Source organism: Pempheris klunzingeri, chromosome 5 (genome assembly GCF_042242105.1).
Source record: "Pempheris klunzingeri isolate RE-2024b chromosome 5, fPemKlu1.hap1, whole genome shotgun sequence".
NCBI lineage: Eukaryota > Metazoa > Chordata > Actinopteri > Acropomatiformes > Pempheridae > Pempheris > Pempheris klunzingeri.
In genome coordinates this window covers 11843819-11856836 of record NC_092016.1, presented here as the reverse complement: position 1 = coordinate 11856836, position 13018 = coordinate 11843819, and positions in this window count along the sequence as shown.

Below are 13018 nucleotides of genomic sequence, written 5' to 3'. Positions count from 1 at the left end.
CAGTTTTTAAATCAATCTTGAGTTTGTCCAGGTTGAAGGTTATCAAACAGCAAATTACACTTCATCAAACTTCACCAAAGGAACTTGACCCAGCGGACGGGTGTTCACTCCCCAGACTCTGTGCTTTTGTGAGGTCCCTTGAGAATATAAGCGTCCCCTGAGGGCTTCCCAGCCAACAAGAGCAGCCAGTGTTAATAACATGTCTTATTCCTCGAGGGCTGTGCAACATGATCTCCATCTGACATTCCTGGGCTTTTGTTTGTCTCCATTTCCACTGCGCTCCAGCCCCAACTGCTTCACTCGTCCCGTGCCATCCCATATGAGGCTGTTTAACATCTTAATCTGCTGCTGTCTTTCATCTGGCTCCTGTTAAAGCCTTAACAGAAAGATTGTGAATGCTAACTTCTGTCAGCACCTGGCTGTAAGAGAGCAGGGGAGAGGTGGCGAGAGGGAGCGGAGCCGGCAGGAGAGAGATGGGGAATGGAGGATTTAGAGTGGAGAGAGTACACGTTTTCTCAGTGGGGGAAGGAGGATTCTGGTCCTGTACTGGTACTTTACTTTAAATGCACCAGCACAACAATGTATAAACACTCTATTACAAGAACAAGTCCTGCAATTAAACTCCTTCTTAAGTCAAAGTACAGAAATATCAAAAGTAAGAGTTCCCATTCTGCAGAAAAATGTCTGCAATGTATTTTTAACAGTTAATACTGATGCATCAATTCATAACAGGCATTTTTCTGTTGTAGCTGGTCGAGGTGGAGCTACTTTTACCTACTTTACGTAAAGTTTTCAGTATTTCAGTCCAGGGATCAGGCCTCTTTAGAGGGTCCCAAGATATGTCTGAATATATCCTAATTTGACCTTTTTTGGATCTGGACATTTCAATGAAATCATCTGATGAGTTTTGAGAGGAAATCACTCTCAAGTGGAAGTCTTGATAACCCTTAGACAACTGAACGGGCTCACAAGTCGAAATGGCTGAAAATCAATGGCTTAATCGTTAAAAATGCATCATATTTTATTAATGTGTTTTGCGCATTTCATGTAAAGTCTGAAAAGCATCTAGTAACTACAGTATCGTGGTAAAAGTAATGGTAAGATTAAAAAGTACAATACTTCTTTCTGAAATGTAGAGGAAGTATAAAGTAGAATAAATACACTGGTCAAGTATAAGTAGTAACTTTTCACCGTTAAATGTGCTGTACGCATTTTCTGTTAAAAAAAAGATGATTTCAAAGCAACCTGTCTGCTAGTTTTACTACAAACATTGGCTCCACCTCCCCTACATGGATATTTATGTTCCCCCTGCTATGATTTATCATATAGATCAAACACCTGAGTGACTGACATGCATTCATTCTCTGATATCTCTTCCTTTTCTATGCCATTGTTTGTTTGGTTTGTTATCTGCTCTTGATAGCTTGCCCCTGAGCGCGACGGGGTGCTTCTCACAGATTCCTCTGCAGATTTATGTGAACGCCCATCCCCTCGCCTGTGGCAGCAGGTACGAGTGGCGGCAGCCTGTTAGAGCTGACGAGTCTGATGATGTTCTTACAGCCATTAACATTGCAAACAATCGCTAATAGGAATGAGCCCCCAGCTACAGAAGCCAGGTCAGCGTCAGTACAGTGGTGTATCAGACAACCATTGTCGTTAGGAGGACAACAATGCCGAACATAAAGCAGCACACAGATCAATGCAGCCTCTGAGCCTTCACTGAGCGCATCTCCTCTCTCCACTGGCATTCCTCTAATTGCTTGAGTCTTTTTTTCTTTGGCCTGTATGAACAAAATGAAGCAATCCAGAGGAATTAATATAAATGCTGTAATAACTGCCCGCAGGGCTACTCAAAATCAGGATAATAGCAGGCGCCTTGCGAGCAAAAAGAAAAAGAAAATCCTCATTACACTTGCTTCTGCATTCTTCCCGATGGGCCGACATGCTGCGGCTTGTCACTTATGCTTGGAAAGTGTACAGACTTATCTGTGTTGCTGCCCTTCATTCCTCCTGCGCCCAAGAACAGGCTGCAAAGCGAAGGGGGAGGCCCATATTTGACTGAATTATGTGTTTGTGAGGGATGTAATGAAATTCATATTTTTTGTAATGTGTTTATGTCCCGTGGCGCTCTGGTGTGAAAGTTCAGTTCTTCTCCAGGAATCCAAGATGCAGTCTTGAACTCTCCTGCCAAGCTCTCACTCTCGGGTATAGGTTTAAACTGAGGGCAAGGTAAATTTGGTCCTCAGTGTTGGTTTATTTTTGCTGGCACACGCACGTTTTTGGGCACAACCACGCATCTGCTAGTATTTCAGGTCTTTGGCACGGCCTTAGTCGGTGAGGTACAGTATCAGGGGATTTCTTCCCTCTGGCGATGGCTCCAGTCCAGTCTAAGAGGCCTGTTCACATCTAAAAGAGGCCCCCTGTGTCAATGTGATCACTGTGTGAGAATACAAGAGAATAGGTAGGTGGTTGTTATAGCAGGACAAGCTAGAGACACACTGGTGGAGGCTGATCAGACTTACTACACGAGGAGTCAAAGAGCTGTTTTATTTTGTTTTGACTGGACAAATATTTGTGAGTCCATTATGAGGTTACACCTACAGACATGGGCTTAGGAGACAGTAGGAGTTTGTTTTCATCCTTTTCATCTTTCCCTCACTGCTCCCCCTCTTCCCTCCCTACTCTGGCTCTCCTCCCCCCGTCAGCAGAGTTTTTAATATCAAAGTGCGCTGTCTGACAGGGGTAAGTCTCAAACAAGGGCTCTTTTGTTGGGTCTCCCTCCAACCGGCCAGGAACGACAAGAACTTGTCAACCCTTGTTCGGTTAGAAAGGAAGATGAAGAGAGGGAAAAAGGGTCAGGACAGAATTGGCTCTTCTACAACGTACAAAAGAGATTATTTAGGTGTCTGGCAGTGGGTATGAAACTGAATAACTTAATTTCAGCTTATTAAGGAGCAGACATACTGTAGATATGAAAACACTATTCATTTTTCAGATTCCCCTTATATCTAATATCATCACACATAATAGAGACACAATCTCTGTGTCTGTGGGAGAGGGGGAAGACTCTTGTGACTTTGCCAGAAAACAGAGCGACAACCACAGCCAGGGAAAATATAATACTATATAATAAAATCGGCTTGCCTGGTGTTAACACTAATGTCTTGTTATTCGATGCTGAGGCTACATACAGTATGTATATCCAGCTGTGCTGGAAAGTAACCAAGCACGTTTACTCAGGTACAACACTTAAGTACAGTTAATACTGGGACTATAGTTAATACTTTACTTGAGTATTTCCATTTTAGTCTACTTTACACTTCTACTTCACAACATTTCACAGGCAAATTGAGTTTTTCCTCCACCACTGATATCCAGTAAATTAGAGAACACAGTCGGCCCAGTGTTGCTTCAGGGGTAAAGTTAAGGGTGAGAAAAGACAGCCGCTATCCTCAAAAATGTTGTGAAAACCTCTTCCAAAGAATTCTCTCACTATGCTCTTGCTATGGAAAAAATAAAATGCTCTCAGCTCTTGTGACATACCACAGTACTTTTATGTTCCTGTTTGCGATATGAACAACCTCGTGCTGGCTTTGATGGGCCGCTTGACAAAGATCGTCATGCTGATTCAAGGACTGATATTTAGTTTGTTCCCACAGTTGTAGAGGCAGGAATGAAGTCACGGCAGAGAGGGTGATCATTTGATCTTGAGGATGAACAACCTACGATGTATTTGTGCATTCTTTGAAGTTATTCTATATCTGATCCTTGATCCTGCCTAAAGTCACCACTGCCATGTTACCACACCAGCGTGCATTGAGTTCAGTCTCTGTTAAGTGTTTTTTCATGTTCATGACCACATGAACCAGTGACAATCGAGATGTGCTGGATATTAGTGCTATTCTTGCTTGAAATACACCCTCAAACAAACCAGTATTTGCACTGAGGCAAAATGTTCTTCCCATGCTATGTGTAAACTTTTTCTGACCTCTGTCCACAAAGAACGTCCCTATGAGTTGTGGCTCAGGCTGTAGGTATGAAAATGTACATTTACAGTGAGCTGTAATGTACACCAGGGGAGAAGGAGAAGGGAGTGCTTGTGGCTGGTGGCCAGCTGAGGCCCCAGATGTGCGGCGTTGTTTGGGCCTTGTCCTGTGTTGTAAGTGTGTAGTGTGGAGCCAGCTACTGGACACACACTGAGGGATCTGGGCAGCAGATGACGGCTCACTGTTCCTGGCGTGTAAGATAAACTGTCGGCTATTAAGGATTTACAACGTGAAAATGCTAACAGAAAGAAATCCCAGGTCAGTGAGAAAGGAAGATGTGCGTGTTAGAAAAACATACACTCGCACAATAATGTGGGAAAATTAACCGCTCTTATTTTGAAGTAATATCATTATTAGTAACATTTTATGTTAATGTTGATCATGTCAAACTGAAACAAATTCATCCAATGATGTCCAAGGTTGTGTGGCATGTTGTGGAATATAGCTGGGCCTGCGGTTGGTTTAGTGTTGAACACGTTTGTTCCCGTCAGCAAAAAAAGATGATCAGATTAGATAGTTAGCTGTGGTGCATACCATCACACCATGACAGTTTCTCTTTTAATGGCACAGTGTAAGGGAGCAGGTATATGTGTCACTGCTGCCTGCATTGATCAGTTTTTGGGGCCACTTGTAGCCATGAACTCCACGTTAGCAAATCATCCCCTTATCAGTGCTTATTTACACATTTAGAAGTTACGGAGCAACACAAGTACTAAATATGTGGCTCTTCAGCTGGCAAACGCTCTAATATGTTCGCCGGCTAGTTGCTTTAATGCCATGTGGTGCTGAGCAGGTAGTGTGCAGTGAGATTTTAGAGCTTTTTCACTGAAAACAGCAGCCTGCTGTCGTCAAAAACAACTCTATGACAGAGGCGAGAGTCAAATCTAAACAGTATAAAGTCGCTTAACAGGAAGAGGATGCAGTAATAATGCTCTGAGGGTATACTTGCATACACCTTGTACCAAACGGCTGTGATTAATCCAAATCAGAAATACTCCATCTTGGCTTACTTTTCTCATGTTCTGTTATGTTCTTTATCAGGAGATGGAATCAATCTCTAATTCTTTCATTCCTTTGTAGTTCTTCTTCATCTTTTGACATGTTGTAAAATGTTTCTGGCTTAAACCCAAATTGTGGATGTATATCTGTAACATTATAACTATTCCACTGTCAAAAAGGTTTTCCCCTTCCCTGTACTCTTGGTGAGTTTGTCCTCCTCTTGCCTTGGTTTTGCCTTTTTCCATGCGGTCATGGAGATGGCTACCTGTTCCCACACTGACTTGTGAACAGAGAGCCGAAGCAGCAGAGGTAATGCTCGTCCACCTTCCCACCACCTTGTTTGCTTTCCGCCTTACACGACGTGCTGAGAATGAAACCTTGCTATTTTGAGACACTTCAGGGAGGAAAATACTCCACCCAGAAGTTATGCAATTTAAAAACATAAAAAATGTTCCATATTTCTTTCATGGGCTTTTCAAGAATGGCCAACACTCCTCGAGGGCCACGTGTGGAGTCCATGAAGGGTTTGTTGGACGGGCACGGCGTACACACAGCTCAGGGAGGGAGTGGAAGTGTTCTGTCATGGTTGAACATGGGCGTCTGGTGGTGATTAGAGAACATTTGTTTCTGTCGGAGCACAAAGCTTCAGCCTTCTCTCTGCGTGATAGATGAATTAGTGGAAGTGAACTGGATAAAAGGATAAAAAGGGGGCACACTCATCAATGAAATACTTTGACACGGAGATGTTTGGCGATTACCTGCAGTGGAATGTGTTTCCAGATCAAATTTAAGAAAAATCTCTTCAGTCTGTTTTTCTTTCCTGTTTGTGTGTGTGTGTGTGTGTGTGTGTGTGTGTGTGTGTGTGTGTGTGTGTTCTGTGCTCTCATGGACCAATTTTTCCATTTGTATTTCAAGCCTGTGTATCCAAACTTGTCCTTTTCTAATTCTAAGCCCTTGTTGTTTTCTTCCCTCTCTCTCACACACCCACCCACCCACACACACACACACACACACACACACACACACACACAGACCCACACACACACACACACACACACACTCACAGACCCACACACATGCACTCATGCACATACATAATAAACATACAAGTTGATGACCTGGCTAATGCTTGTTCCTTGTCTAAAGAGCAGAGATAAAGACAGAGAGGAAAGTGGCGAGTGGTGCAGTAGACCCCCCCTCCCCTCCTGTCCTCCCCAAGGGGATCGGATGTTCTCAGCCGTTATAAGCAAGCAAAGCTGGCGGCCGGCAGACCGTCTGGCTCCAGAGCAGCCCGGGCACACAGACAATGCCAGACCTTCTGTCATGAGGTTTGCTTTCACTGAGGTCAGCTAAACAAGGCTCTAGGCCCTAAACACAGCCATGTGCACACGCACTCTTCCATCCTTGTACACACGTGCACATCTGAACACACTCGAGATAACTTACTTTATTTCCTACCTTAGGCAACAGTGTCAGTCTCGTGTTTGTGTTGTCTGTGTCTGTGTTTGCAGTGTCACTCTGTCCTGCAGTCAATGGCCTCTCTGTCCTTTCTAACTCCGGGGAGAGCCCATCGTTTGACCTGCTCCCTGTGCCAACATCCACATACTTTACATGCCGTAGCATTTTAATTAGAGCAGCACTGTATGTTATCATGCATATAACACCACCAACCGTCAGAGCTGCGATGACACATGATGGTGGCATACCATCACAGTGTTTGCGAGTGAATTCACACGTCTGTGGGGTAGTACTGATGTTGGTGTTTCCAATATTTTTGTCCATCATATCAACACGTGTATAAATATTTGGAATACATTAGATAGGAATGCAATCCAGTGGTGGAAAGTGTATTTACTTGAGCACTCTACATAAGTGCAGTTAGACTACTATTTTTATCTGCACAACATTTAGTTGGGGGTCTGACAGCTATAGTTACTGGTTCCTTTACTATTTAAGATTCTACATAGATGAAATGTTAATTGATAACATATGGTGCCTTGTTAAACTGTTATATAATATTAGCTTCAGCTTGCGACCAGCTGCAACATGAAAATTCTGCTTACACAGTAATGCATCAGTACTAATAATCACACAATCAGTGTGAAATATTTATACCATGTCTCCATGTTTTTTATAGCTGCACTGTTACATCACTTGGACATATTCTAGTTGTCTCAGGCATCCGTTTATACACATTTTCCCCTAAATTTATACCGACAATTCTAGTATCTGTATAAATTTCAGATCTCCATTGACTGAAGTTGTGCAATTTTTAGAAAATGATCAGCTGCACAACATGGGTTTGCAATGACTGACTCACCTACTGCTGCTGCTTGTTTTGGTGCATATTTGTGTATTTTGCGATTCAAGTAATGTAATCCCACTTTTGTCCTCACCTGTGAGAAAAACAAGCTTGTTGTAAATGTGTTTTACAGCAGTACTACGCTCCTTTGAGTCTGAAGGGATAGACGGGGAGGAGAGGAGGGCTGCAGGATGGATCTGGTCTCCTGTGTCTGGGATGCGCCAGTCTGCCTGCGCTCAGGAGAGCAGAGTAACTTTTGTGAGTGAGTTATTCCAGCTGAGGCTTCTTTGTAGCCTGCTGCAGCTGTTTTTGATTTCACAGTCCATCCCCCTCCTCTCTCGCAGCAAGCATCTCAGAATGGATACCCCCCTCTCCACACACACACACACACACACACACACACACACGGACTCTCCCTCCATTACCACCCCTATACTACACTCTGATACTCTCTCACATTTACTCTCACATGTTAAAATAGCGACACGCACCACAACAGGTGTTTACACTCACTTGTCTGTCCACACAGGTTTCAGGGTGATTTATGAGGGACAAGAGGAAATTAAGCATGAAGGATTACATTGTGTTTGAGACACCGGCAAGACCTGCAGAGTGTGTGTGGTGTTCTCTCTAAGAGGCTGCTGGCCTGCAAATGTGACTCCCCTGATAGACCAATTCAGCCTGAACAATTATGGATCATATTCTGTACACATAAACACTTCTATAAACACATGGTGACATGCACTTTTATAAGAGGAAGTGATCAAATCATTGAAGCGCACTTAGCCGAAGATGATTTTGATGTCAGGGGTCACACTCTAACGATGAGGAGGATTTTTTTATGGATTTTATGGGTTTATCAGAGTTACATTTTTTCACTTTAGTACTTTTCTGGAAGCCCTTTTTTCTCAGTCTGTTTTTGGTACTTTGGCTTCTCAGAGCAACAAAAATGTATATAAATATATATTGTATGACCTTGAGACAAAGGATTTGGCCAAGAATAACAAAGAGCACTCTCATTTTAAGTTGAGATGTCTACATTATTGTCTCTAGAGGAGCAAATAATGCGCTCTGAAATGTTTCCTTTTATCCTCCCTCCCCTTTGGCCTGCTCCCACTCTGCTTTCCCTCCTATATCTCCTTCTCTTCCTTCTCACCCACCCCTGTTTTTTATCACTCCCTCTCTCTCTGAATGAGCTGCCCTCGGATTACTGGGGCTTGTGGAGGTCTATCAGAAACATGTGTGGAGGGTTGGAGGCGGCTGATGGGAAGTCCTTCGTCAAGCGGCTCACCCTCATTTCTCCCAAAGAGCCTGAGCCAGTGGGGAAGAAAAACTCTCAGCGAGTTCAAAGACAGAAACTTATTGGCTTTTTACAGGATATTATTTTCCACCAAATGGATAAACAGGAAAAAACTTCTCACCCTAAACCTCTCTCAGTAAAATACAGGAGCCAGTTTGGAAAACTGGATCATTCACCCCCCCCTCCTTCTCTCTCTGCACTGCCTTCAGTCATCGCCGCTCCGGCTTTTAGCCTGTGATTCTCCTGCCGTCTGTCTCTGTCTGACAACCCTGTCTGAGTTTGACTTCATATAACAACATCAGAGACATGACATGCTGGGATTTTGGGTGATCACACATGATCATGGGTCATCACACTAAAACATGTCAGTAAATGTCAGAATAAAACGCAGCATAATCAAGACGTCCTCACAGATCATGTGGTCTGCTGATCGTAAATGTCTCATGGTAATAATGTCAATATATGATTAATAGAGGCACCCACTGTAGTAAATTACACTTTTAGTTTACCTTTTTGGAGCTCATTCAGACCATGTTATACTGCCACCTTGTGGGCTCTAATTGTATTATCCTGTAGGCATAAACTTGCAATAAGATTTAAGTTTGCGCTTTCAAAATGAACCATTTTCTAAACAAAACACTTAAAACGTATAAACATACTGAAGCTGTGTGTACTTTGTATGTGTTTTCTTTCTGTGCGTGTGAGTCAAACATGATTAATGGGCACAAAAAGTTCACAAATTTGCTTTTACGTTATTTATTTATTCTCGTAATGTTTAATTGCCAGTGAAATATTAGATCATTTTACCTCTTTGGGCCTCGAACAGTCTGATCTGAGAAGAGGGGAAACCAAACGTTTGATGGAAACATGACAAGGGGCCCCAGCTAGACACAGCTTCTTTGTAAGGAGCCACATGCCAGAAAGGTTGAGAGCCACTGGTTTAATCTTTTACAATGTATTTTTTTCTAAATCTTAATCTGTAAAGTAACTAATAACTATTACTAACTATAGCTATATGTCGTGGAGCAGAAGTAGAAAATGAAAATACATCGGTAAAGCATAAGTACCTCAAAATTGTACTTAAAGACAATACTTAAGTAAATAAAGTACATGTATGTAGTTATTGAACATGTGGGTGATGAGAGTGAGAGGTGGCTCTTTAGTTCTGGTGTAGTAAAGTGGCTGTTTGTCACTATGTTCACTTAATTACTCTATTTTGTCATTTCTGCGTGTAAATGAGAGTCATTATGCAACAAAGATCAAAGGTCTAAGGCACTGCCGTAACCAATTTACTCCATCACTTCCAGTCTATGTGGTGTCAATTCCCCAGTTACTAAGTGCATTACACAGCTTAAAACCAAGTCTCTCTGCTTATTAAGAAGAGATCACTGCAGAAGAATCCTGCTGAAACAAGAAAATGTCGTCCCGGCCTCTCTTTCAGCTACCAAGCAGAGACTGAGCCGTCTGAGAATGGGCCAGAGAAGGGAATGGAAAAATCCACGGCATTTAGGTAAAGCCATGTCATAAAGGCAACACTAATGAGCCGGAGGTTTTAAGAGAGGGAGAGGAGGAGGAGGCGGCGGGAGGAAATGGTTTACATATGGATTTGAAAGAGCGCAGGCATCACAGCTATGTTCTGTATTTAATGAAGCAAAGTAATCCCAGTGCACATGTCTCTCTCCACTGCTGCTGCTGCTGCCCGGCCCCTCCTCTGTCACACTAACACTTCTGTTTTATCCTTTGTACCACATTTAAACACATTCATTTGTTGCAAGGAGTAGGTTAAGTTAATATCAGATAATGGTAATACACTTTGACCAGGCTTGTATCAAGGAAAAGTATTACAGTGCTTGTAATGTTGTCATACTGTAAGCATTCCCTTTATTTGACTCTCTTACAGTGTACTGGATCCCTTTACCAACACTTAGACTGCATCTCTCTTAGAACAACAATGTCTGACTTTTCTGAGGCTACCAGCACTAAAACAAATCATTAGAAATCATTTCTCTGCTAAGTCTCTGTGGTTAAACTACCACTTAAGCTTAACTAAGAATGGACTGAGCGGAGGTCATGTGAAAACGTATGATAGATAAAAGTAAAAGACTGCTGAAGACTCCAACAAGCCTGATAGCTTTCTTCTCCTGAGGGCCCATTAAATAGTTTTCAAAGGCACAAGTGTTTTAATAATGAGTGGCAGTACCTGGAAGACAATAAAACTCTTAGACCTTATAAATGTTTCAGGCTCATTCAGATGCCTCATCTGCACGCAAAGTATAGCAAACTAAAGCGGCGAAAATATGAAAATCTAATCACATTACAATCAGATTTCATTACATTCATTATATTAAAAGATCATACCAATGGTTTCACATGTGGTAGCCCCTTTACTGACAGTCCCATATCCTTCAAGTCACATTTAAACATTATGCAAATCTGCTACATTTTAGATTTTTTGAATGTATTTTTAAACCGTTCCAGGCAGCCATTGTTTTCCATTCATGTCTGTCCACTGTGCATCAATAAGAAGCATACATGGTGTCTATCACAATCGATCACAGCGAACATCAAGTCTGCGTTAAATGTTCAAATCTGCACTTAAACTGCATCACCACAATGATAACATTGGCAAAAATGAATGCAGACACATTTCATCAGGATACAAACGGATTTTCATGTTGTACAGAATTGAATGAAAAGCTAAAGCTTTGTGGAGCTGAAGAAAAAAAGAGATCAAAATATCTAAAACTGTGCAACATGCGAAATGACCAGTGAACGGCTTTCTGACCAAACTGTACAGTAGCTGTTTTGATCAATAAGATGATGTAAATACATGAATAAAACCCTGTCATACGTATTATTTAATAAAAGTTGGTGGGGTTTTTTGTAAAATTCAGTGTGGAGTGTGTACATGGAAATATTCTTAGGAACCTGATCAGCAACAAATGACTCAAGTGTTGTTTTTGTGTAAATTAAAGTAATTAAAATTTTACTGGCAGCCCCTCAGTGTCACAGACATTCTTTACTTCAACCACTGAATTAAAACAGCAGAGGGGATTTGTGGTGTGGGAGTTTTTTTAAAGACAGTATTTTATGTGACACATAATTAAGGAAGTTTGGTCCTTAAATGGTTACCCCCCTTTAAATTGAATCCCCCTTTATCGCCCACATCTGTGGCTCTCAGTATGTACCCGTTATTGAGCCTAAGAAACAGTCCAAACACACATTTGACAAAAAAAGTGAAAATGATAAACAGATGCATTGCCTCAGTTGCAGCCTTCGATCCAAATGTACAGTAATCACATCACTCTTACCTAAACCCACTGTAATTTTGCTAAAACACACCTGCTGCTGCCCCCTCCACCCATGAAGACACCCTCTCTTAAAGACCGTCTGTGACCTTTCTACATCACGCTCATCAAGGCCCGGTGGTCCAGGCCTGCAGACGCTCTGCCATGCTCTGACATTATGAACCCCTGTGGACTGGATGATGGGTAGACACAATGGGTTTGACTGCAGCAGATGATGCAAATGAGGTTTATCTAAACACAACAGCGGAGGGACACGAGGGGTCTCTCCTGTCATCGTCCAGATCTGAGGAATGTGTTTATTTACCTCCCTGAAACATGGCCTCCTGTAGCTACTGCAGATCATTCAGCCCAGAAATGACTGCCTGAAGGTTGGTCACCGGCTTATTACTTGGTCAAATGCATCTCTGCTATTAATGCAATATTATACGAAGGTATAATATCAAACATCTATATTTATATGATATATAAAAGAATACAGCACTTTCCTTGGGAAATGTTTATACAAATATTCTTAATTTAACTATAATCCTCTGAAGATCAGAAAACCGCAGAAGAGAACACAGTAAAAACCAATAAGTTTAGTATATTAAAATCCCCATTTAGTGAGTTTTCCAACAGCTAATACACCTTACAATAAAAATGTATATTTAACATATTTTACAAAGATTAGAATTAATGAGTTAATATACTCATACTAATGAAAACTCATTTTCAGCATACAGTTAAAGAGATCAAAAAGTTTACAATTGCTGGCATACTAATACTAATGAGAAGACATTATAAGGAAGCACCAAAAATAGTGATGAGTCCAATAAGAGCTCTCCACTGCCTGCAGCTCTCTGAAATAAGCAAGTTTTAATGTTCAAGTGTAATGCTTAATTATCCATACATGGCCATTTACAAGCATATTGCCACAGGGCTCCAGCTCCACAACAGTCCCCAATCTAATAGAAGATAGCATTATTGCGTGCAGTCAGAATTATTCACTGCATTACCCACGATTCATAGCATGTATTAACACAAGCAATTTCATGCATATGGATACAGTGGGTCTTAGCAGGGG